Raw genomic sequence first — 27654 nt, 5'->3', positions numbered from 1 at the left:
TATAACCCCGGTATAAGCATGAACGATATGATAACTGGAATGAGAAATGATATGATATGAATAAAATAATAGCTCGGTTATATTTAATAATGTTTCAAATGGAAAAATATTGGGACCTCATGAATTAATGTGTGCTCATGCATTCAGGGATACCCATCGTGTTTGCTATACCCTAGTAATACAAAACAAGATTTTTCGATACAATACTTGCAGAGTCACAGACTACTCACAATACAACTAAACTCACTCACCAAAAATCTCAAGAAATCGTTTCTGATGTGGAAGATCAGACAAAGGTTCAACCACAACGCATATCAAGATTTCCAAGAGATCAAACAACCTACACAAACCTCGCTTTGATACAAGATTGTTGAACACAACTTGCTATGGGTAACACTCGCCCTCTTTATTAACACCAAACGAAAAGATAATACAAGATACTCTGTAGAATACTACTGCTTTGTTTATTATTATTAATTTTTTTTTTTTGGATGAAACCCTAAGTAGGGTGGAGAACTTTTGCATGGTTTGAATACTTCAAGAATTTTTGCAAGCTAGGGTGTCTACAAAGGTAGAATTCTTGCTCTCTTATTTATTACCTTGTTTTAATTCTTAATAAAAATCAAAAGGGATCCTAATTCTTCCGCTATGTGGATGAAGAGTTCATTCCCTTCACACAGGATTCCAGGCAACGTCACTTGGAACATATGAACCCTAGAATGTAGGTTTTAGACCACACCGCATGGAATGTAATAAGCCTATGGCGTAGGTTTCAGATTGAATTGCAAGGAATGAATGAAGCCCTAAAAACATGTTAAAACTACGTCACTTGAAACGCATGAAGCATTTGACATAGGTTAAGATTGTGTTGCTTGGAACGCATGAATTCTTGAACGCAGGTTATCAGGTTCATGTCTTGTACTATAATTCCTAGGGGGAGTGTCTTGGAAAACAAAATGACAAACAAGAATAAGAAATAAGAATAAGAACCAAGAACAAGACGAAGGACAAAGACAAAAACTAAGAATTAAGAACTCAATTCCCAAAACCAAGATCTTTGAGCAGAATCATGACAAGAACTTAGAACTCTAGAATTGAACTTAAAGATCATAAGTTCTTAGGTCAAGAATATGACAAGAAAGAGTGTGATATCCTAGTGCACGTTAAAGACACGATTAAGAGCCTATAAGTAGGCTACCTACTGAATATTTGTACCAAGCACACCTTAACAACACGATTAAGAGCCTATAAGTGCCACTTACTAAGTCTTTGTACTCATTCAAGATTTTTCTTATTTTTGAACTGATAAGAAGGAGCTGGTCGAGGATGGACACAGATAGGAGCAAGTGCCATAAATTGTCAAACATTGTTTTAATTGCTTAAAATATATTTTATGTTTTCAAGATAGTCGCGACTCGAGTTAAAAGAATGGATTTGTGATATTACTCCTCGCTTCTAAGCATGAAAACTATCTCGATAGACCAATGTAGTGTTTTTAACATGCTTTGTCCTCATTCACATGCATCCTAGGAAAATTTCTACAAGAATCGAGCAAGGTCGAGCTCCCTATTGTAGGCAATAAACGTTTAGATTTTGGATCTCCTACTCTCGGATTTCTTCCAAATTTGAGAGCAATTCTCCACCATTTCTCTTCAAACTTATTCCTATAGTTTCTAAACAAGATTACCAACAAGTTCTATGAAGAAATTGAGTGCTGAAAGTGCCTAAAAACTATTCCCCCAATCCAATCCCCCATTAAAGAGCTTCAAGGAAAACTCAAAATTCCAATCCGAGGATACACGAGAATTCATCAAGCAAGGATGATCCCAGTGAGTTTCTGCACCCCCGAGGAATGTTTTCGTAGAAGACCATGAAGAGAAATAACCTGAAGAACGTGCCCAATTGAAGTAAATCTGTTTCGGTTTCAAATTTGGAGTAAGTTTCAAATTCATATCATGGTTCCTTTTCCTTCAAATTGAGAATTCCTTAAGCTTCAGGATCGAATTGAGTAACTTTGATGAAGGAAACGAGAGCTTCAACGTCGTGGAATAGGCTGTCCAAGAGAACGAAAATCCGACATTTTGAGTAACATTCCCACCGATTACAATTTCTCAAAATTATGGTCCTACACTCGAAGGCATTCCTCCAAACCAAGTCCTTTAGCTTGAGGAAAGTATATGTGTAATCAACTGAGGCGTGGGCTAATCAACTGAGGGGCAAAAATGTCATTTTACCCCTCCAGCCCTAATAGGGGTCCAAGGAGAACCCCCTCAGATCCCCTGCAATAGAAAGAAAGAGATGGAGAGAAACTGGAGAGAAGTCAGCCAGGAAGATTAACAAACCATTGCCGAAATCCATCCTTAGACGAGACTCGTACAAGGATCGAGAGGCTAGCGAGGCCGACGCTCCGTCAAGACCCAAGAACACTTCGTGAGGTAAGGTTCTGAACGACATTTCTCAGATCTGAGTTTTCCCTCTGTGAATCGATCCTAAAATTATGTAATATTCACCTTGGAATAACTCACGCACGATCTGTGAAGAAGTTGGCCGAAACCTCAACCCGAAGGCGGAGATCCGAGAGTCGCCTGAGAACAGTGAGCGAACTTCCGACGATCCAAACTCGTCTGGTAGTCAAGCAAAAAATTACAAAAAAAAAATACGAGGACGTAGCCCGTAACACGATCTAAAACTTTGCCGAAGGAAGCATGTCGATCCAATCTATGGATCGAAAGATATGAAAATCGAAAAAGCGGACTATGTTTCGGTTTTCAGAGGGCAGAGAAGAAAGCTAAAAAAGAAGAGTCGGCCGGCGAGCGGCGGACAGTGGTGACAGGCGCTGGACACGCGTCGACCATTGGCTAGAGCAACGCAGCTCTAGCGAGGCGTCGACACGTGTCGCCTGCAAGCCAGGCCGAACCGCGTCACGAGCCGAGGGGCCCATATCAGCCGACCCGCAACTACGCGGAGGCGGGCGCGCGTGCAGCCTGCAACTGACGCCTTCCCGCGCGTGTGACCACGCACTCCCAGTGCGCTACTGGCGCGTGAGCACGCGTGGGTCGGCCAATATGGCCCGATTTCTTTATGTTTGCTTGATTTCTGTCCCGGATCTAGTTCTAATACTGTTTTTAAGTGAATAGGGACCTAATTTAAAGAAATCAGTATTTTTTGACACCTCACGGGCAAAGAAACGCTAGAAAAAGGGCACGCGTCAACCAGGTAAGTCACCACCCGATATTTAGGAAGAAGTACTTGTAGGATTCGCTTGGATTGCATGCATGCTAGTAGTTTTACTTCAGGTTAGCTCTCCATGTAAATTATTTGTTAGAGTATTTTATATGATTGTATTGGGTGAATTACATTAGTGTTGTTGGCCACAGCCGATCACAGTCACACAGGTGATGAGGTGGCCACAGCCGACCATAGTCACAGAGGTGAGGAGTTTTCTAGGGCTAGCGGGATCTTACAGAAGATTCGTTCAGGATTTCTCCAAAATTTCCTCAGCACTAACCCAGCTAACCAAGAAAGGCAAGCCCTTTACTTGGACTCCAGCCTGTGAACAGAGTTTCTAGGAACTCAAGAAGAGGTTGGTAACAGCACCAGTCCTTACAGTTCCATACGGGTCAAGTAATCTCGCGGTGTACAGTGATGCATTAGGAAAAGGTTTGGGGTGTGTACTCATGCAGAATGGTAAGGTGATAGCGTATGCTTCTCGACAACTGAAGGAATATGAACGAAACTACCCAACGCATGACCTCGAGTTAGCAGCTGTAGTGTTTGCTCTAAAAATGTGGCGGCATTACCTGTATGGGGAAAAAGTACAAGTCTTCACCGATCATAAGAGCCTCAAGTACTTATTCACGCAGAAGGAGCTCAATATAAGACAAAGGCGATAGTTGGAACTGGTAAAGGATTATGACATAGAGATCCTGTACCATCTAGGCAAGGCCAACGTGGTAGCTGATGCATTAAGCAGGAAGGTCGTACATACTTCTGTGATGATCACCACACAGGAAAGACTACAAGATGACATGAAGAGGGCTGGGATAGACGTTGTGGTTAAAGGTGGTAGTGTTGAGATGGCACAGTTAACCATATAGCCCACCCTACGAAAGGAAATTATCGACGCTTAGAGGTCTGATGAACACCTCAGTAAAGTGTGAAGTCAGACTGAGACAGAGAGGCCAGTAGGGTATTCTATCTCCTCAGACGGGGGTCTGCTATGGCAAAACCGCCTGTGCGTTCCTCGAGACGAGAAAATCTTAAAAGATTATATGACGGAAGCCCATGATACATCTTATGTGTTCCACCCTGGAAGTACGAAAATGTATCAAGATCTGAAAAGATATTATTGGTGGTCCGGAATGAAGAGGGACATAACGGATTTCGTAAGCCGTTGCTTGACCTGCCAGCAAGTGAAGGCCCTGAGGCAACTCCCAGCAGGATTGCTACAGCCCCTGAGCGTTCCTCAGTGGAAATGGGAAGCAGTCTGTATTGATTTCGTTTCAGGTTTGCCAAAGACAAAGCAGAGTTTCAACTTCATATGGGTAATTGTAGACAGACTAACTAAGACAGCCCACTTCATTCCAGGAAAGTCCACATATCAAGTGGATTAGTGGGCTCAGTTATATATCAAGGAGATAGTACACCTGCACGAGGTACCAGTGTCCATAGTATCAGATCGAGACACTAGGTTCACCTCTCAGTTCTGGAGGAGTCTTCAAAAAGCACTAGGAACTCAGTTAAGGTTCAGTACAGCATTCCATCCTCAAACGGACGGACATACCGAAAGGCTGAACTAGGTTTTAGAGGACATGTTGCGAGCTTGCTCCTTAGATTTTGCTGGGTGCTGGGACGAACATCTACCTTTAATGAAGTTTTCCTACAATGATAGTTATCAAGCGACCATTAAGATGGCCCCCTTCGAGGCACTGTATGGGCGTAGGTGTCGAACATCAATATTTTGGGAAGAGGTAGGCACACAGCAACTACTGGGACCAGAGTTGGTCCAGGTCACCAACGCAGCGGTGCAGAAAATCAAGCAGAGGATACTCACTGCACAGAGTCGACAGAAAAACTATGCAGATGTGCGTTGAAGGGACCTCGAATTTGGGGTGGGTGACCATGTGTTCCTGAAGGTAGCCCTTATGAGGGCGGTGTTGAGGTTCGAAAAGAAAGGGAAATCGAGCCTATGGTTCATAGGCCCCTTCGAAATTCTAGAGAGAGTTGGGGCTATTGCTTACAGAATTGCCCTACCACCGAACCTTGCCGTCGTGCACAATGTGTTCCACGTATCCATGCTGCGAAAGTATACTCCAGACCCTACTCATGTAATGCTTCCTCTTCGAGAAGATCTGTCTTACGAGGAGAAGCCAAGATGAATTTTGGCTCGAGACACTAGGCAGTTGCGTAACAACGATATTCTCTTGGTAAAGGTCTCATGGGGTAACCGTTGTGAGGAAGTGCCAACCAGGGAACGAGAAGAAGACGTGAGGAAAGCTTATCCCGAACTCTTCCAAGAGATAGCTACTTTCAGGGACGAAAGTTCCTAAGGAGGGGAGAATTTGTAATGCAAGAGAGAAAAAAAAAGGTGGTGGCTAAGTCAACTGAGGGGCAAAAATGTCATTTCGCCCCTCCAGCCCTAATAGGGGTCCACGGAGAACCCCGTCAGATCCCCTGCAAAAGAAAGAAAGAGATAGAGACAAACTGGAGAGAAGTCCGCTGGGAAGATTAACAGACCACTGCCGGAATCTATCCTCAGACGAGACTCGTACAAGGATCGAGAGGCTAGCGAGGCTGACGCTCCGTCAAGACCCAAGAACACTTCGCGAGGTAAGGTTCTAAACGACATTTCTCAGATCTGAGTTTTTCCTCTGTGAATCGATCCTAAAATGCTGTAATATTCACCTAGGAACAACTCACGCACGGTCTGTGAAGAAGTTGGCCGAAACCTCAACCCGAAGGCAGAGATCCGAGAGTGGTCCGAGAATGGTGAGCGAACTTCCGACGTTCTTAACTTGTCCGGTAGTCAAGCAAAAAATTACAAAAAAAAAATACGAGGACGTAGCCCGTAACACAATCTAAAACTTTGCCGAAGAAATCATGTCAATCAGATCTACGGATCGAAAGATATGAAAATCGGAACAGAGGGCTGTGTTTCTGTTTTCAGATGGCAGAGAAGAAAGAAGAAAAAAAAACAAGAGTCTGCCCGCGAGTGGCGGACGGCGGGGACAGGCGTCAGACATGCGTCGACACGTATCGCCTGCAAGCCAGGCCGAACCGCGACGCGAGCCGAATCGACCGGACCAACTGACCCGCGACTACGCGGAGGCGGGCGCTCGTGGCAGGCGCGCATGCAGCCTGTGACTAGCGCCTTCGCGCGCATGTGACCACGCACTCCCAGCGCGCGTGGGACGGCCAATTTGGCCCGGTTGCTTTCTGTTTGCCCGATTTTTGTCCCAATTTCAATTCTAATACTATTTTTACGTGAATAGGGACCTAATTTAAAGGAATCAGTATTTTTGGACACCTCACGGGCAAAGAAACGCTAGAAAAAGGGCACGCGTCAATTAGGTAAGTCACCACTCGATATTTAGGGAACTATTGTTAGGAGCGATATGTCACTTCAGCCAGATTTAATTTTCCCCTAGGAACTTAGTGGTTTACCACGGCAGAAGCGTACCTCAGAGTGTTCATAGATTGCTAGCGTGAGAACGGTATCTATAGCTTCTTGGGAGGACCAAGGGTCCCTGATCAATCCTTACTGCTCTTAGCCATTTCGCATGGGAAATGTCTCCCCACGTCGTACAGCCCATTAGCTGCATGGGAAAGGGTTGGGTCGCGCCCCCCATAGGGGGACTATATGGGCGTAGGGGTATTCAACACACCCCTAGGCTAGATACCATGTAGTCCCAGATAGCCATGTAAAGGTAGCACCTTATAGAGAGATACCGACCACATTAGCTAGGCGTAAGGAACCTCTAGGCGTTTAATGAAAGGATGATGAGCCATTGAAACCCATGGGGCAAGCCCCAAGGGACTAAGATTAGAACAAGACGTCCTAGAATTGAGTTGGAAACCGTGGGAATACTATTAAATTAAGATGCGAAGAGAGCCTACAAGTAGGTGGCTTACTGAGTATAATTTTTATACTCATCCTTGCTATGTTTTCCTTTTTTTCAGAAGCGCGAGGCGTCAGTCAAGGGCGGGCGTGATGGAGGCGGGGTTTGTCACAGAGGAACGGGTTGTCCCGGGGCGTCAGTCTAGTCTTTATTTTGTATTTGCATCCTTTCAAACTTTATTTTGTTTTGTCTGTTTGTTGTTTAAAAACTTTATTTGAATTTAAGGATTTTCCCTACTTCATATTCAAAACACTTCATGCATTTGTGTCTTGTCGCTAGTCACGATATGTAGTAAAATATTGGGTGGTGACAATATGGGAGTGGTTCCATGAAGAAATCGGGCCTTGAAAACCCCTAGAATTGGCTACAATCCACAAGAAGGTATGAAATCAATCCTTAGCTCTTCCTTGTAACACCATCTTTTAGTGGAAGCATTTCCAGGTCAAACTAAACTGAGTTTATTATGTGAGTGTCGCCTATCGTAGCACTTGAGAGTCGTAATAAACAAATTCTATTATGCGATTAATGTAAGACCGTGTCACTAGTCATGTCAATTTGAACAAGCTTATAAAATGAATTATTTTGATTGGGTTGCTATAAATTCAATTGATATTCCATAGTAAATAGATTAGCAAATAAAAATAATGATGTTCTTCGAGATTGCGCCAACATTTAAATCGGATCCATTTTCATCGAAATAATATAGACAAGTAACGTAACATTAAAAGCTAAAGAGAGGTTTAAATTTTATAACTAATAAAAAAAGAAAGAAAGTTAATTTGGTTTTGTATTCTTGTCATATTTGAGTTTGATTTATGTTCCGAAAAATGTTGGGAGATTTGGATAAACGAGGGCAAATAATTTGAATCAAAGCAGAAGAAATTAATAAATAAGTATTGTATGTACTGAAATACCTTAACAAATCTTAATAATATAATTCATTAAAACTAATACACCATATCAAATTTATATCGATTTATTGTAATATCATAATCAAAACCCTTCAATTCATGGATATATCGATTTTTATATTCATTTAGCCAGCCATAAGTAGCAAATATCATACAATTTTGTTTTATAGTTGAACATACAAATACCATGTTCAACCACTATCCACAAACACAGAGTATCGTTGCATTTGGCTCTATCTCTCTCATCCTTGTATAATATCAAAGTAATGCGACCAACCAGACCACTGGAAAGTGAAGTAAAACTATGTTGAGCCCCAAAAGTTTGGTCGAAAACCAAAAGCGTAACCGCTCAAAGGTGGGAGATGATGGACTCCCAAGTCATCATTACCAGATTTGCAATGAATAGTGAGCTGATCATGACTTCTTAGAACATTTGTTATGTTTACTGTAATCGGTGGGTTTCGAAAGATTTTTCCATCGATGTTAGTAAATAGGGTAGCAAAGAACAATGACAATAGGAGAGACCGTGAAAGTGTTGAAAATGAATTCATTTTGTAAATATGAGAATATTTGTGTTGGGATTGTTCGACTTTTATATGAGTAAAATTAGGTTTAATTGTCCATTACACCCACTCAAACTAAAGAAACATATTATTGTTATATTGGAATGGGTAACCACCCCCTCTTAAGCTTGCATATTTTTTTACATATTATTAGTTGTATTTTAGTTATTTTCAAAACCACCAATGGGAGCTATAGTTAACCATCTATCGTTAGCAGTAACCCCTGTTCTAAAGTGTAATGCAATGGTCCTTTAAATTTAAAGTGGAAGAACAAGGATGACGTTTCAATATTTTATATTCTAATTGTAAATGAAGTCAATTATGGACATGTTTGTAACGAGTTCTCCTTAATTGTTTATAGTAAAAATAGAACCATGTTTGATAACTGGTTTTTCTAACTGAAAAATATACATTTGAAACTCGTTATGGGTCTTATGGAAACTCCACGAGAAAGTAGCATGAATGAGTTAAACAATACTGAGTAAGTAATCAATTCACGGGTGTTTAAAAAACTCAATGAACTTTTTTATTAATTATTCTATAATCTCTTAAAATAAATTTTTGAAGTATTTAGAGTGTGATTTTTTCAAAATATATATGAAAATTGAATTAAAAAAATGTAATTCAATGTTTTAAAATAAATAAATAGACTTTTTTAATATATCAACATTTTACTTTTATTGAAAATAAAATTTAAACAAATGATCTGACCTTCCCAACCTAACACAAATATTCATTGGTGTGGTTGGGTTGATTCCATTATTTAATAAGGGTTGCTTAAGTTAAAAAATTTACACTCAAACAATGGAACTGGATCTAAAAACTGTCTCAACTCAACCTAATGCAACCCATGAACACTCCAAAGTGTGCAATTACGATGTCATACTATGAGAGTTACACTCGTCACAATAATGTCGAAAAATATTAACCCTAATTCAGTTTTTTTCACCGTATGGTTCTTATTAAGATTTCAACTCTAAGCTCATAGATCAGTGTAACAACACAGAATTAAAAAAAAAAAAAAAGACGAAAACTCTAGCGAGACCCAAGAATTATGGAGAGCCCAAGAATTTTGGTTATAACGCCTCATACCAAGCTTTCCTGACCCCAGGAATCTCCACACTCCTTCCCATCCTTCCGCTAATGCCCCTAAACACTGCTGCTCAAAGAAAGAATGAAAGAGTGTAAAAAAAAGAAATTGAACCCTCACCAACGAGCATAACAAGATGAAAAACAACGTCGAAACACCAATCCCACAGACGAGAGATCCCTCCAACACTTGTACATGCACAAAGGTGAGTTCTTGTACAATAACTATGTATTTGTTGTTGGAAAAAGAGAGTTTGAATCTCGAAATAGTTTTCATCACATTACTGGTAGTTGTAGGTATTTTCATCCCATAATATGATCTGGGAGGTGAAGAGAAATGAGAAACGTTGAATAACCCAAAGAAAATAGCGAGAAATGAATGTCGGAATGACATTACAGAGGAGAGAGAAAGTCGCCAAAGTAAAGGAGAAACGAAGGTCATAAAGACCGTGAACATATTAAGCTTGAAGAAGCTAATAATGTATGCTTTGTTATAATGTATGCTTAACAAGGTGGTTTAGTGGTCTTATAATGTAGGGTTTGTTTCTCATTTTCTTATACTATATCATTTTCAATTTTCTAAGCCCACCATTAATGAGTTTGGGCTGTCATAAGGACGAACAGAAAATATGTACAATAATTGAAAATGGGAAGTTTAACATCATAAAGTGGCTCTGCAGAAGTCATTTGAATTAAACTTTTTAATATGAAACCAACCAACTTGACATTTTTCTTAAAAAAATATCATTAAATATTATGAAATGGAAGAGATATTTAGAAGACTATGAAATGGAAGAAACTACTTGAAAATATAGGGATGAGATCAAGGAGAAATTCCAAAGTAATTCTAATATTAAGAAACTTAATTTTTTTTTTCTTGACCATGTATGAACCAAAAAAGAAAAGTATAAATAAAAGAAGTGACATTTTGTCCCTCGTTGCTAAAGCTGAGAAGTGGCGGGTTGGCCTCTGCTATAAAAGGGAGGTCCCCCACTTCATTTTATCATCCTAAATGAACGGTTCGAATCAGTTAGAGAGTATACTTATTGATGGCTCAATGCCAAAATTTTGGCTGAACCGGCGTGGGTTTAATTTCCTCGTACCCTTTACTCCAAGTTTCAGTTTTTAGAAAGCATTCAATGTTAGTATAACAACCTTCTTGCTTGTTAAATTTTTTAAATCGATTTTAAAGTTTTTATGCATAATTGAGCTTTGTTTATATTATTAAGAGTAAGTTTATATGCATAATTAGGCTTTGTTTAAATTATTAGGAGTAAGTTTCTCTGCACAATTAAGCTTTGTTTTAATTATTTGGAGTTAGTTTCTATGCTTAATTGAAAAATTAAGCTTTGTTTTAATTATTTGGAGTTAGTTTCTATGCTTAATTGAAATTGAGCTCAGTTTAAATTATTGGGAGTAAGTTTTTATGCATAATTAAACTTAGTTGAAATTATTAGGATCAAGTTTTTATGGAATCAAACATAAATTATTTATGCGTAATTAAGCATAGCTTAAATCATTAGGAGTATGTTTAAAATTATTTCATGCAAGATTAGGTGAGTCAACTCCCATAGTACTAATTTATGATTGTTGGACACATTAGGCGGAATTAAATTTCAGAGAACAGTGTTAAGTAGCGCTAGCATCAAGGAGTCGTAGTAGCTTCGACCTAGGTCAACCAAGTAAGTAGCCCTATCGTCGTGAAATTGTACGTTGTATGGTGGCACATGCCTTTGGTTTCCCATATGTCATAATTTGTATGTTGAGACCGTTATGATTTAATACGTAAATGTTATACAATGTGAACGTTATGTTGTCCTAGAGGAATTGATATAAGATATAATGTGATGTGATATTTTATGCTTGGATTGCATTATGTGACTGGTAAGGTATTTACTTTATGAATTGCGCGTTACAAAACGTTATATTGAAAGCTTAAAAATGTTACATTAAGTCTTGTGAATTGCATGTATAACATGATATGAATGACATGAAAAATGAGAATTAGTATGAAATCTAACCCCAGTATAAGCATGAACGATATGACAACTGATATTAGAAATGGTATGATACGAATAAAAGGATAGCGGAGGTATATTTAATAATGTTTCAAATGGAAAAATATTGAGACCTCATGAATTAATGTGTGCTCATGCATTCAGGGATACCCATCGTGTTTGCTATACCTTAGTAATACAAAACAAGTTTTTTCAATACAATATTCGCAGAGTCACAGACTACTCATAATACAACTAAACTCACTCACCAAAAATCTCAAGAAATCATTTCTGACGTGGAAGATCAGACAAAGCTTCAACCACAAAGCATATCAAGAATTCCAAGAGATCAAACAACCTACGCCAACCTCACTTTGATACAAGATTTTTTAATACAACTCGCTGTAGGAAACACTCGCACTCTTTATTAACACCGAACGAAAAGAGAATACAAGATACTCAGTAGAATACTACTGCTTTGTTTTTTTTTTTTTTTTTGATGAAAACCTAGGTAGGGTGGAGAACTTTGCATGGTTGGAATACTTCAAGAAGTTTTGCAAGCTAGGGTTTCAACGAAGGTAAAATTCTTTCTCTTCTACTTATTACCTTGTTTTAATTCTTAATAAAAATCAAAACGGTTCCCAATGCTTCCGCTATGTGGATGAAGAGTTCATTCCCTTCACACAGGATTCCTAGCAACGTCACTTGAAGCATATGAACCCTTGGATGTAGGTTTTAGATTACACTGCATGGAATGTAATAAGCCTATGGCATAGGTTTCAGATTGAATTGCAAGGAATGGATGAAGTCCTGAATACAGGTTAAAACTACGTCACTTGAAACTCATGAAGCATTGGACATAGGTTAAGATTGTGTTGCTTGGAACGCATAAATTCTTGGACACAGGTTATCAGGTTCGTGTCTTGTACTATAATTCCTAGGGGGTGTGTCTTAGGAAACAAAATGACAAACAAGAATAAGAAATAAGAATAGGAACCAAGAAAATGATTAAGGACAAAGACAAAAACTAAGAATTCAAGATGAGGACTAAACCATGTATCAAAATCCAAATTCTCGATTCAAGAACCTTGGAACTAAGACCCTTAGGCAAGAACATAGATTAAGAACTCAAATCCCAAAGCCAAGATCTTTGAACAAAATCATGACAAGAACTTAGAACTCTAGAATTGAACATAATAGAGCTATGTGTTCGAAAATATCTTTAAAAGGACACAACAAAATATTAAATGAAATAAATAAACATTATAATTAAAAACACTCTATTCTAATCTAATTCTAAGAAAATAAATACAACTACCCTTTGCATGTTTCATGGTCTCAAATGGCTATGTAATCGTTAGTCGTACAGAGGTGTCTTGCCTTTACCTGAAATAGCAGTAGCACATGACTTGAGTATTAGAAATACTCGGTATGTGACCTCCACTATTGCGGTTAGATGCAAACACATACAATCATGTATAGGACCTATCGTATAATTCTATATTCCTTAGGGGTTCATACTAAACGAGTTAATGGGATGTGTATTTACTATTGTACAAACGGTCCACACGTGCGGGTATGAACCCACCAGTCGGTTTGCACACCTCCGAGCCCCTTTCATGGTCAGGCGAGCATTCTCTAGAGCTGTTGATGTCGAACACCAGCTAGGCATGGGATCGTCCTAGCGTTATGATAAACATGATTATCATTTTTCTGCCTCGTAGTGTACGTGTCTGTATCATCATAAAAGAGGGGTATTCCTGGATGCATGAATGCACAATGATGCATGAGATCCCAACATTTTTATTCATTATCATGTAAGACAACCCCTTCCATTTTTTGTTCATATCATAATCTTTATCATAGTTTCCTTACATAAATTGCGGTTGTGCATTATGTCCACACATTTTTGTCATATATCATTCATATCATGCATCGTGTCATATCATGTCATATGATACATACATCATATCATGTTTTATATTGCCAAACGTGTTATACAATAACATTTATCATATCATCAGTACATCATCATATCACGTGTCATAACATTCACGTATCATCTCATAGTCACGTTGTATCACGAACATATCATGGACTTATCATCTCGTAAACATATCATAGTCATGTTGTTTTGTAAACACATCACATTCAAATTGTTACATAAACATAACCTAGTCATATTCTTTCTTAAACATATCATGGTCATATCATTTCATAAACGTATCATAGTCATGTCATTTCATAGACATAGTCTTATCATATCATTTCATAAATATATCATCTTCATCTCATTTCATAAACACATCTTAGTCATACCATTTCATGCACATAACCTAGTCATCTCGTTTCATAAACATATCATAGTCATGTCATTTTCTAAATGTATCCTAGTCTTATCCCTTCATAAACATATTCTAGCCATATTGTTTCATAAACATATCCTAGTTGTGTCATTTCCTAGACGTATCCTAGTCATATCGTTTCATAAACATATCCCAGTCATATCATTTCATAAAGATATCTTAGTCATATCGTTTCATATAGGCACCATAGTCACATTGTTCCGTAAACATTTAACACATATCAAGCATATATCACGTATAGAACCACGAGGCACATGTCATGATACGAATATCAACTTTTAACCAAACCGTTAGTAAGGTCACTTACTTGGTTTGCATTAGCAGGTATTTTCCTTATACTCGAGTACAATTGACTATGTGAATTTTAGATCCCGACCTTAAGGCAAGTGCCACATATTAATTTATTCCATATTACTCGGTTCAAAACTACAAAATAATCTCTTTTTTACAATTATTATAGGAGACCACTACTCTAAAAGAGTTGAGTTTGAGTTATGTCGAGGTTGAAAATGAAAACGGTTGTCATCTGTTAATCAAAAGTGAAAATAAAAACTCATACAATTATGCTATAATTTTACTTATAAACATTCCTTCGAATATCATATGCACAATTAAGTCCTTACTTAATAGTCAATCATTATTATTCTCCCGAAGAAAGAAATTCATGCACTATTCTTAAGAGCCTCAACACTGTCTCCGTTTTCCTCTATTTCACCAAATTAGTCCTCTCGAGCATTTCCAGCAAATATTTGACTCAAAATATGCTGTAAGTATTCAGATTATGTCACTTGGAATGCATGAAGTCTTGGGCATAGGTATTGATGTTGTAACATAGGGTAAGCACTAGGTGCAGGATTTCAGACTAGGCTTCTTGGAACGCATGTAGCCTTGAGCGTAGGTATTCAGACTATGCTGCTTGGAACGCATGAAGCCTTGGGCATAGGTATTCAAACTGTATCATAGGGCAAGCCCTTGATGAATTAGAATACATCGTTTGTTACGTAAGAAGCCTTCCTTGGATGTAGGTTTTCAGACTATGTTACTTGAAATGCATGAACCTTTGGAGATAGGTTTTCAAAGCTCGTCGAAGGGCAAACCCTAAGGTGTGGGTTAAGACTGTGTCGCTTGGAACGCATGAAGCCTTAGACATAGGATATCAGGTTCATGTCTAATACCATAAATCTTCAGGACAAAGTGTTGGAGAAAGAACCAAGAATCGAACAAGAACTTAGAAAGTACCAAGGACGAGAGAAAGATCATGAACTAGAACATGGATCAAGAACCAAGAACCATAGTACTAAAGCCCTTAAAAGATAACCAAGGTTTTAGAATCCAAGGACCAAGATCGTTGGAAAATATCATGATAAGAACTTATTAAGATATAATATTTGGAGAATATATTATAATAATTAGTTATGGAATATATCTTAGATACTCGTAATTCGTTAATATTTTTTCCTCTATGATGTGCTTAGTAGTATATTTTATTTTATTCTCAAGATTTAGTTAGTTTATATTTTTTCTTATTTTTAGGTATTAGTTGGTAGCTTGTATACTATTACGTTGAGAATATTAATGAAGATTGCTCTTTTGATCCCAATTCTAGTTCTCATTCTTAACATTGTATCAAAGAACTGATCTTGGTGTTATTAAATATCATAATTTTCTTTATGGCGGAATCAGCCAAATCAAGCTTCAAAATTTCGGAGGTTGATTTAACACATCATTATTATAATCATCACTCTGATCAGCCATTATATTCACTTATTCCAATCAAATTAAATGGAACAAATTATCAAGATGTAAATTCAACCGAATTTGAACTCTGGAATCAGTTCAACAGTATGATAATATCTTAGTTAACTCATTCAGTTGAAGCAGATATCGCTGATGGAATTATTCACGCCAAAACATCTCATCAAGTGTGGGTTGATCTTCACGATCAATTCTCACAAAAGAATGCTCCAGAAATTTTTCAAATACAAATGTCGATAACAATGATGTCATAGGGAACCATGCCACTGTCAGCATATTTCACCAAGCTCAAAGCACTCTAGGATGAATTGGAAGCGTACTACATGTTGAACACAATTCTCTGTGGGAAACACTTGCACTCTTTATTAAGACCAATCGAGAAGAGAATACAAGACACTTTGTAGAATACTACTACTTTATAATGCTTGGAATTTCTTAGGTGAAAAACTAGGTAGGGTTGAGAGGTATTTATACTATACCCTAGGCAATCTAGACCTAACAAATGTATATCTTTTTCCTAAAATATCAAGATCTCTTTCCTAAAACCTCTATTATATTTCCTAAAATCTCTACTAAAATAAATATACAATGGGTTGTTACAATTATTGGGCTTGACTCTATTGGGCTAGTGATGATATTTTAACACTCCCCCTCAACACTAGTCCTCAATCGCCGCACCATGTTAAGCTGACATAGAAAACTTTCATGTTTGCCCGAATTTGACTCTTTTGTAAACAAGTCTGCCACTTGGTCATCTGTCTTGATCTGCTACATCTCAATTTCTTCCTTTAGGACCTTCTCTCGAATGAAATGGTACTGCACCTCCACATGCTTTGTTCTAGCAATTTTCTATTAGGCGAATCACAGATTGGTTGTCGCAATGAAGTGATATTGGATATTAAATTTTCTGGTGCAAATCTTCCATCAAGAGTCTAAACCATGTACTTTCCTGAGCTGCTCCAGCCGCTGCTCTATACTTTGCTTCTATAGTTGATAATGATACTGTTGGTTGTCTCTTGCTACACCAAGAAATTGTTCCCAAACCAAACTTGAACACATACCTAGTGGTTGACCTCCGAGTATCGTGGTCTCTTGCATAGTTAGTATCACAGTATCCAACTAGCTTGCAGTCTTTGCTTCTTTTGTACAAAAGACCATAGTCGATTGTACCTTTGACATATCTCAAGATCCGTTGAGTTGCATCCAAATGAGGCTTCTTTGGACTTTGCATGTACCGACTCATAACCCCAACTGCATAAGAAATATCAGGCCGAGTTAAAGGTAGGTAGAGTGCATTTTAAGCACTCTACATAGAACACCATTTTAATTGTTGTTTATCTTATAAATAGAACACCATCACTGTTGTTATCTAACAAGACACCCTTTGAAGTACTCTACAAACGACCACCTACATTTCACCATCTTAAAGTTTTTGGTTGTAAGTGTTATGCAACTGTAGTACACCCTAAGCAAAAATTTGAACCTCGGGCAATTCCTTGTGTTTTTGTAGGATATCCTTGTGGTCACAAAGGTTACAAGTTGTATGACATGCAATCTAAAAAAAAATTTATCAGTCGTCATGTATAATTTTGTGACGATGATTTTCCTTTTTCACCAGCTTCACAAACTTTGACATTAGCTCCTTCAACTCCCATTTTACCACTTCATGATTCATCCTACTCAAACATCCATTCTAGTCCTCCCCCACTTTCTATTCCTTCACCTACTACTTCGTCGACCCTCCGCCTTTTACTCCTTCTCTAGATTCACTCACTAATTCTAATCTTATCCCACCTAATACATCAATTCTACTCCGACATTCTACTCGTACCAAACAGCCTCCAGCTTGTTATAATGATAATGAGATGTCTTCTGGAGCCAATCATTTAACCTCTAGCTCAAGTCCCTACACTGGCACCAGGTCCCCCTTCGTGATTACCTTTCATTCTCTCATTGTTTACCTACCCAACGTGCTTTTCTAGCTCTTATTACAGCCCAGACAAAAACTAAAACCTATGATGAGGCAGTTGGCGACCCATTACGGCAGCAGGCTATGAATGATGAAATTGCAGCTTTGGAACGTAATCATACTTGGTCTCTCATTCCACTACCACATGGCCATAAAGCTATTGGCTGTCATTGGGTATACAAGATTAAACACAACTTTGATAGTTCTACTAAACGTTATAAAGCTCGACTAGTTGCAAAGGGATACACTCACGTTGAAGGTGTTGATTACAAAGAGACGTTTTCTTCTACAGGAAAACTTACTACACCTCGTTGCTTACTCACTATTGCTGCTGCTCGAAAATGGTTCACTCATCAATTGGATGTTCAAAATGCCTTTCTCCATTGTAATCTAGACGAGGAAGTCTATATGTCTTTACCACCATGTATTTGTTGATAGGGGGAGAATACAGTATGTCGGCTCCATAAATCTCTTTATGGTTTAAAAATGGCTTCTCGCAATTGGTTCTCCATATTCTCTAACCAATACACAAAATGTAGGCTACACTCAGTCCAAAGCAGATTACTCTTTATTTATTAAGAGTAAAGGTACTTCTTTCACTGCAACTCTTATCTATGTTGATGATATTCTGTTGATAGGCAATGATCTCAAAGAAATTTAACATCTCAAGACTAGTTTACTCGAGAAATTTCTTATCAAAGATTTAGGAAATTTGAAATATTTTCAAGGCATTGAATTTTCTAGGTCTAGAAAAGAAATTTTTATCTCTCAAAGGAAGTATGCTCTAGACATTTTTCAAGACACATGTCTTACAAGAGCACGTCCAAAAAGATTTCCTATGGAGCAAAATCTGAAACTTTATCTAACCGAAGGAGAGAAGTTGAATGATCCATGTAAATACAGATAGTTGATTGGCAGATTAATATATTTATCCGTTACTAGGCCTGACATAGTGTATTCAGTTCGTATGCTTAGTCAATTTATGCATGAACCAAGAAAACCACATTGGGAGGCAGCTCTTCGAGTTCTAAGATACATCAAAGGTACTCCTGGTCAAAGACTTCTACAAGCATATTGCGATGATACATCTGAAAACAGCTTACGATTACAAGCATATTACGATTTAGAATGGGGTGGTTGTCGAACTTCCAGACGATCAATTTATGGGTTCTGCATTTTCCTTGAAAATTCAATTATTCCTTGGATGTCTGAAAAAATAAATCAAAGTGTCCAAATCATCAGCATAAGCCGAGTATTGAGCTATGACAAATACTTGTTTAGAGTTAACTTGGTTAAGATACATTCTTCAAGACTTGAAAGTTCCAATGTCCGAACAAGCAATATTGTATTGTAATAATCAAGGAGCATTACACATAACAGCCAATCCAGTTTTTCACGAACGTACGAAACACATAGAATAGACTGTCATATAGTTCGAGAAAAATTACAAGTTGGAATCATCAAACCATAAATCAGCTTCTCAAACAGCTTTAACAGGTTGTTCAAAAAAGGAATTTATTTTTATTTTTATTTTTATTTTGCTATATAATGAACCCAAATCCAAATGATTAAACATCAACAAAACAAATTTGAGCATTTTAATAAAATTAAGCTCTAACCAGTTTCGGTATTATCTTATTGTTTGCTTTGGAATCAAGCATTATTATCAACACATGTTTTACAAGTTCCAACGGACAAGCTGTAGTGGAAGACTAGCATTTACCATAAGGCAAATGGCAAGTGACTATTTACAATTATCAAACAAACTCAATTTTAAATGCTCATTGCAAGTCAAAAGACGACGATTTGAACGAGCAGGTTTTGGACAAGCAAGCCCAATTCCACTGGAGATTTGAAATGAACTTTTGGCATACGACTTTATATTGGTGCAATTTTAACAGTGCGAATGGACATGCTTCCTTTTAGGTATTTTGGCCAGAGAACTCGCATTGGCTTTCTGAACGATGCAACGTTAAAAACTGCATTTTGGCAGCATTTGATGATGGATTTTACTTAAGAAATCTTCATTCTGGGAATTTGAATTGATACACCCTTGGGAAAAATGAAGTAAAATCACCCTCACTCAATTTGGTCCCACAAAACCTACTTTTTGTGTGTGATTTGTTTCACTTTTTATAGTTGAAAAAGAGTGTAATGGAAGATAAAAAGTTGATCCGTAATAATCCAAAAATAAATAAATAAATAAATGAATCCATTTGTTCCTATTTTTATCTCTTTCTTCTTCATCTTCATCTTTTTTTTATTTCCCCTCTTTTTGTAAGATATGGTTGTGTGAGGAGTTTGTTGAATATTTTAGGGGAGGAGTTGTGTGAGATTTTGGCCTAAGGATGGGATTAGTTACATTGTTTATAATAAAACTAGAACGGTGATTGTTGCCGTGTTATTTTTTAAATCAAAAAAGATATGCTCGAAACTTTGGGTTATTCTTTCTAAAATTTTTAATTAAAAATGTAAAAGTATAATATGGAAATTAATTTTATGTTATGGTCGTCCTTCACCTAGTCTAATTTTCATAGTTTCTCATGACCTAACCCAACGAAGTTTTTATCTGATCATCACATGTAAGGACGGGGTTGACTCAATTCTCCAAAAGGACAGGTAACACGACACAAAACAAACAGTATTTAAAACAAAACATTCATAAAAACAAAATAGTATTCATATATGAGTAATTAAAACACAACACAATAGTAAACACAAATTAAGGAACGAACACAAGATATTTGAAAACAAATGAGTTGAGGATGACCGGTGAGGCTTGTCTATGACACCTGCTCAAGATTCCGCTCCCGACCTCGACTAGCTCCTTGTTACCTGAAAAAAAAATGGAAAATAAGGAATGAGATAAGACTCAACAAGTAACTTACTTGTAGGCTCTTATTTGTGTTCTTCATATGCTAGGACATTCTTTATTTCCTTGTTATTATTTTTGTTTTAAGTACTTAGGCCCGTTAGTTCTGTTCTTGACTTGGGGTTCTTATCATGATCTTTCTTGAAAATCTTGGTCCTCGGACTCTGAAACCTTGGTTATCCTTTAAGGGCTTTAGTACTATGGTTATATTGGTTTCTTGCTTAGAACTTGGTTATTGATCCATGTTATAATCCTTGATTTTTCTCTTGTTCTTGGTACTTTCTAAGTTCTTCTTCGGTTCTTGGTTCTTTCTCCAAGACACTACTCCTAAGATTTACGGTATCAAACATGAACATGATATCCTGTGTCCAAGGTTTCATGCATTCCAAGCGACACAATTTTAACTCGCACCTCAATACTCACCCTTTGAAATGCTCTGAAAACCTATGCACAAGGCTTCATGCATTTCAAGTGGCATAGTCTGAAAACCTACATCCAAGGCTTCTTATTTTCCAAGAGATGTAGTCTCATTCTGCATCAAGGGCTTGCCCTATGATACAGTCTGAATACCTATCCCCAAGGCTTCATGCGTTCCAAGCAGCAGAGTCTGAATACCTATGCTCAAGGCTTCATGCGTTCCAAGAAGAGAAGTCTGAAATCATGCACCTAGTGCTTGCCCTTTGGTACAACATGAATACATATGTCAAAGACTTCATGCTTTCCAAGCAGCATAATCGGAATACCTACGCACAAGGCTTCATACGTTCCAACCAGCGTAGTCTGAGTCAAGAACATGTTATACCATGGGAGGTCTTATGATTTGTTCTTGAGTTTTTGAGTTTTAGGACCTTGATCCCTTACCCTTGAGTGGTATCTAGCATTCTTCTTGCTTTGGTAGTTGTAGAGCTTGTATGATATTGTTCTTGATTCTCAATCTTGTAAGTTTCTAAGCTTCATAATTTCTTGAGGCATAAGTTATAATATGCATTCGTAAACATATGAATCCATCGTAATAACAAACATCGGTTGTTCTAGAAGGTCATAGATTCATAATGAATTCCTTTGAGGATTCTAGAAGGGTATTGACTTTTGTGTCTTGAGGTGTTTTCTTTAGGTATTTCTTTGGTTCTAACTTGCTTTAGGTTCTAAGCTTGCTCTAATCAACTTGAACCTTTGAACATTACTCCTTGTCCTTACGAATAGGCCTTAAAAGAAGTAGCAAGTCATTTGGAGCACATATAGACCTTTAATTTAAGTATGTAGTCCTAGGGGCATTATGGTCATTTTAGCTCCAATTCTTGGTTTTGCTACTTAACGTGTTCCAATAACTTTCATACTTCACCACATCTTCAGACATTAGTGCATAAGGTCTACCACATAATTTAATAACATTTGGAGGTCCTTTAGGTCCTGAACCATAGGTAGATTTAGGGGAAATATTGTTTTGCACCATTTCTTTGTTTACCTATTTATGCTTCCTTATCCAATGTAACACTCCAAAAAATGAGGGAAAGTCATCCATGTAAGACCCAAGGAGTGCAAGAAAAGAAATCAAGAGGCTTGATCAAGGACAAGAGTCTTAAGCAAGTCATTTCCATACGGTAAGAAGTGGTAAGAAGTAATTTTAAGGACTTGAAGACTTTGGAGAATGATTGGGAAAGAAAATATAAGCCAAAAGGACGAAAAGGTTATTTTCCAAATTCAAAGGAACTTTCCGGATTTTAAATTCCTTATCTAGATGGAATTTTAAGATAGTCTAGCAGGAAAAAAAATGACCAACTACCTAATGACCCCTGAAGATATGAATAATTACGAAACTGCCATTATGACAAGAATCAGATGATTAACCGTGACCATCTACACAAAATCAGGTATATTCTAAAACACTAACAGATTATCACATCCAATGGCTAGGATTCAAACCGAAGGTCGGTATGGCTGATTGAAGTAGATATTTCTGATGGATTATCTAGAATGTACAATCTCGTAATCACTATGGTTCTAGAGCTCTTAATGTCGGTTTAAGCTTCCCCTATTAAGTCTGAAGTTGAGGAAATAGTTTGGAATAAGAATCGAGCAAAATCTAGCTCTCTATTGTAGGCAATAAACATTTAGATTTTCGATCTCCTACTCTCAGATTTCTTCCAAATTCAGAAGCATTTCTCCACCATTTCTCTTCAAACTTATTCCTACAGTTTCTAAAAAAGATTACAATTAAGTTCTATGAAGAAATCGAGTGCTGAAAGTGCCTAGAAATTCCCCCAATCCAATTCGCCATTAAAGAGCTTCAAGGAAAACTCAAAATTCCAATCCGAGGATACATGAGAATTCATCGAGCAAGGATGATCCCAGTGAGTTTCTGCACCCCCAAGGAATGTTTTCGTAGAAGACCAAGAAGAGAAATACCCTGAAGAACGTGCCCAATTGAAGAAAATCTATTTCAGTTTCAAATTTGGAGTAAGTTTCGAATTCCTATCTACGGTTCCTTTTCCTTCAAATTGAGAATTCCTTAAGCTTCAGAGGATCGAGTCGAGTAACTTTGATAAAGGAAACGAGAGCTTAAACGTCATGGAATAGGCTGTCCAAGAGAACGAAAATCCGACATTTTGAGTAACATTGCCGACGATTACAATTTCTCAAAATTAAGGTCCCACACTCAAAGGCATTTCTCCAAACCAAGTCCTTTAGCTTGAGGAAAGCATATGAGAGTGGTTCCATGAAGAAATCGAGCCTTGAAAACCCCTAGAATTGGCTACAATCCACAAGAAGGTATGAAATCAATCCTTAACTCTTCCTTGTAACACCATCTTTAAGTTTCATGAAGAAATCGACGTGAGAAACGCTATAAATGTGACCGTAGAGGTCGAGTTTTAGACAACAGCGTCTGGAGGAAGAAGACGATGACGTGGTTGGTTCAGTTGAACCGGCCTAGTCGACCCTAAATCTGATATTTTCTTAGTTTTTCTCACTTTTAACTCCCTTCCAAACTGGTTCTCACGAAAACACTTACGGTTCCAGAAACTAGACACAATAAGGAGTTTGTGGAAGAAAATTTGAAGTAATTTGGATACCGAAAGCTCAAAACGAAAGACCCAAACGTCGACAATGAAGCAAGCAACTCACGCTAAGATGGGTTCATATGGTTACAAATGCAAGTTACAACTTATGCCTCAAGGAATTATGGACCTTAGGAACTTACAAGATTGAGATCCAAGAATAACACCACACAAGCTTTACAGCTACCTAAATAAGAATAATGCTAGGTACCATAAAAGAATAAGGGACCAAGGTCCTAAGACCAAAAACTCAAGAGTGCTAGGTAATACTCTAATCATGTCAAAAATGACCCATGACCTCCCACCAAGTTTTCCTCTTCTAGATGGGATGTCCTGCACTATGTTTCCTTTGCAGGATGTCATGTTTGGCCTCATTCCCTAGCCTAGGCGAGATGCCCTACAACATGTTATGGGTACCCAAAGATTTGCAGCATGCCATGTTCATGTATGCACCGACCACGTGACCTTTATGGTCTATCATGGGGAGTAGTCTAGGGCCACGATGGAATAAGAAGAGAGAAAGTTACCTTAGCCACGAATCAATAACCTCCTAAGACCTCTCACGGTACAATGTGCTCATGACTTTGACTACGTTGCTTGGCATGCATGAAGCCTTGAGTGTAGGTATTCAGACTGTCGTATAGGGCAAGCCCTTGATGCAGGATTAGACCACATCGCTTGGAATGTAAGAAGCTTGAATGAAGGTTTTAAGACAATGCCGCTTGGAACGCATGAAGCCTTGGACATAGGTTAACATACCGTATTGAAGCGCAAGCCCTAAGATTCAAGTTAAGACTACGTCGCTTGGAACGCATGAAGCCTTGGACGTAGGTTAAGTCTTTGTTGCTTGGAACGCATGAAGCCTTGAACACAAGATTTTCAGTTGCATGTCTAGTGCTGTAAATCCTAGGGGGAGTGTCTTGGAGAATGAATCAAGAACATAACAAGAACCAAAAAAGTACCAAGAACAAGAGAATGAACAAGGTCTAAAACATGGATCAAGATCCTAGTTCTAATGACAAGAATCAAGAACCAAGAACCATGGTACTAAGACCCTTAAAGAATAACCAAGGTCTCAGAATCCAGGGGCCAAAGTCCTTAGGATAGATTATGATAAGGACCCCAAGTCAAGAACAAGAGCTATAGGACCTAAGTACTTACAACAAGAACTAGACAAGAACAAAAAATGTGGCACCCTAGCATATCAAGAAAACTATTAATTTGAGACCATAGCAATCCGAACCTCTGTACGGCTGATGATGGCATTACAATCCGAGACCATGACACATGCATACTGTATTCGGATTTATTTTCTTAGACTTAAGTTAAAATAAGGTGTTTTTAATTTTTAAGTTTATTTATTTAATTTAGTTTTTTGTTGTGTCATTTTAAAGACTCTTTCAAACATGTAAGTACATAAAAGTGTTTTAAGATGGAATATATACTTTATGATGAAGTTTTAAAATCATGTAAGATTAAAAGCGTATTGGACATTAAAAGTTATCTAAATTATACGTTTAGACCACGACAAACTTTCAACTTTATATCTATTTGGTCCGTAAACCTTAAACTTTGTCTAATAGGTCTCTAAATTTTCTTTTTTTCAAGTTCAACATTTCAGAAGTAAGAAATTGAACTACCGAACTTTGTGATCTTAATTCATACTGTATCTATTAAATTATGCTTATGGTAGTTCATACCTTATTTGCAAACGGTCAAAATGCATGGGTCAAACTAATATAATACGACAGTTTCTCATTAGTGGAAGCATTTCCGGGTCAAACTAAAATGAGTTTATTATGCGAGTGTCGCCCATCGGACCACTTGAGAGTCGTAATAAACAAATTCCATTATGCGATTGATGTAAGACCGTGACACTAATCGTGTCGATTTGAACAAGCTTATAAAAATGAATTATTTTGATTGGGTGGCTATAAATTCAATTGATAATTCCATAGTAAGCAAATAAAAATATTGATATTCTTCGAGATTGCGCCAACATTGAAATCGCCATTTTCATCGAAATAATATAGACAAGTAACGTAACATTAAAAGCTAATAAGATGTTTAAATTTTATAACTAATAAAAAAAGAAAGAAAGTTAATTTGGTTTTGTATTCTTGTCATATTTGAGTTTGATTTCTGTTCGAAAAAATGATGGGAGATTTCGATAAATGAGGGCAAATAATTTGGATCAAAGCCGAAAAAATTAATAAATAAGTATGGTATACATTGAAATACCTTAACAAATCTTAATAATATAATTCATTAAAACTAATACACAATATCAAATTTATATCGATTTGTTATAATATCATAATCAAAGAAAATATATCATTCTTCGAATGGTTTGAAGAAAATATTCTGCAGGTATGCACCTTGACCTAGAGGAGTTGGAAGACTACCAAAAGAGGCGAGGTATATTCGAAACATCCTCCGTTAGAAGAAGTCGAATTCGACAACTACTACGGAGAAAAGGTCAAAGCTAGCCCTTTCAAACATATTCCGGAAGGACTAGAAAAGGGTAATCCGACCCTAAAGGATATCAAGAATATCCAGCATCAAAACAATTATTCAAATAAGATTTTATCCACGATCGCTACTCAACTTGAAAGTATCGAGGCAAAAATCTCAAAGAAATCAGGTACTCAACAGGAACAAGCAAGCAGCTCTGTACCAAAGGTTGATGAGTCAATACCAATACTCAGACCGGCAAATCTCGAAATATTTACAAAAAGGATTTCAAAAGAAGAGGCTGCAATGGCCAAGATAGAGGAAAAGTTGGACAGGATATTAAATCCGGCCATGACGCCTCAAGATTCATCTGTCAATGTCATCAACAATGACGACGAGAACCAAGAATTCGAAGACGAGATTGCAAATGAGAGAGAAGAACCTTTCTACAATCGAATCTAGAAGAAGTCAAAATAATGCCAGTAATCAGAAAAACTGGTATCCTCAACCGTCTTTTCCGGATATCCAATTCGAAGAAAAGACACTACAAACTCAAGCTCATTACGATGGTTTAGCAATCTATGAATGGAATATCGATGGATTGTCTGACTATCTGATAATGAATGTTGTCAATGAGATGATGATGGCCGCAGGCGCGTATAAATTACAAGGCCATAAACCCGACCATCAGATAGCTCAAATTTTGGTAACCGAATTTACTGGGCAACTCAAGGATTGGTGGGACAAATATCTCGACGAAACAACCCGCCAACAGATATTAAACCACTATGTCATTAGGCCAACTACTCAAATTATCAAAGAAGAAGGTCCATCAACTAGGACCGAAGTACAACATGAAAGGGTAGAGGATGCTGTCAACACCCTCATATATACCCTCATAGAATTCTTCGTCGGCGACCCTCTAAAATACCAGGAGAGATCCGCCGAGATACTCATGAATCTGAAATGCCCTACCTTAGGTGATTTCAGGTGGTATAAAGACATGTACTTCAGCAAAGTTCTTATTAGAACAGATAGTTCTGTTGGAATTCTGGAAAGAGAATTTCGTCAATGAACTACCAACACACTTCTCGAAGAGGATCAAAGATGGTCTTAAGGGCTCAAGTTAAAAGTACAATACTTAGTAAATAATCAATTCATGGGTGTTGAAAAAACCCAATGAATTTTTTTATTAATTATTCTATAATCTCTTGAAATATATTTTTTAAATATTTAGAGGGTGATGTTTTCAAAATATATATTGAAATTGAATTAAAAAAAATGTAATTCAATGTTTTAAAATAAATAAATAGATCTTTTTAATATATTAACATTTTATTTTTTTTTAAATTAAAATTTAAACAAATAAACCGACCTTACCCAACCTAACACAAATATTCATGGGTGTGGTTTGGTTGATTCCACTATTTAATAAGGGTTGCTTAGGTTAAAAAATTTACCGTCAAACAATGAAACTGCATCTAAAAAATGTCTCAACTCAACC

General features: G+C 37.4%; 1 long non-coding RNA gene across 1 annotated transcript; it reads left to right on the top strand.

Moving 5' to 3' along the window:
• Nucleotides 1-5963: 5963 nt before the first annotated feature.
• On the top strand, nucleotides 5964-7273 carry LOC111439664. The gene is made up of 3 exons (XR_002709833.1): nucleotides 5964-5988; nucleotides 6492-6570; nucleotides 7180-7273. It is a non-coding gene; the product is annotated as an uncharacterized LOC111439664 (long non-coding RNA).
• Nucleotides 7274-27654: the final 20381 nt, after the last annotated feature.

This window comes from Cucurbita moschata, unplaced genomic scaffold (assembly GCF_002738365.1).
Source record: "Cucurbita moschata cultivar Rifu unplaced genomic scaffold, Cmos_1.0 Cmo_Scf00100, whole genome shotgun sequence".
Classification (NCBI taxonomy): Eukaryota; Viridiplantae; Streptophyta; class Magnoliopsida; order Cucurbitales; family Cucurbitaceae; genus Cucurbita; species Cucurbita moschata.
Note: the sequence above shows the minus strand (reverse complement) of the source record. Positions and strands in the feature narration are given on the sequence as shown.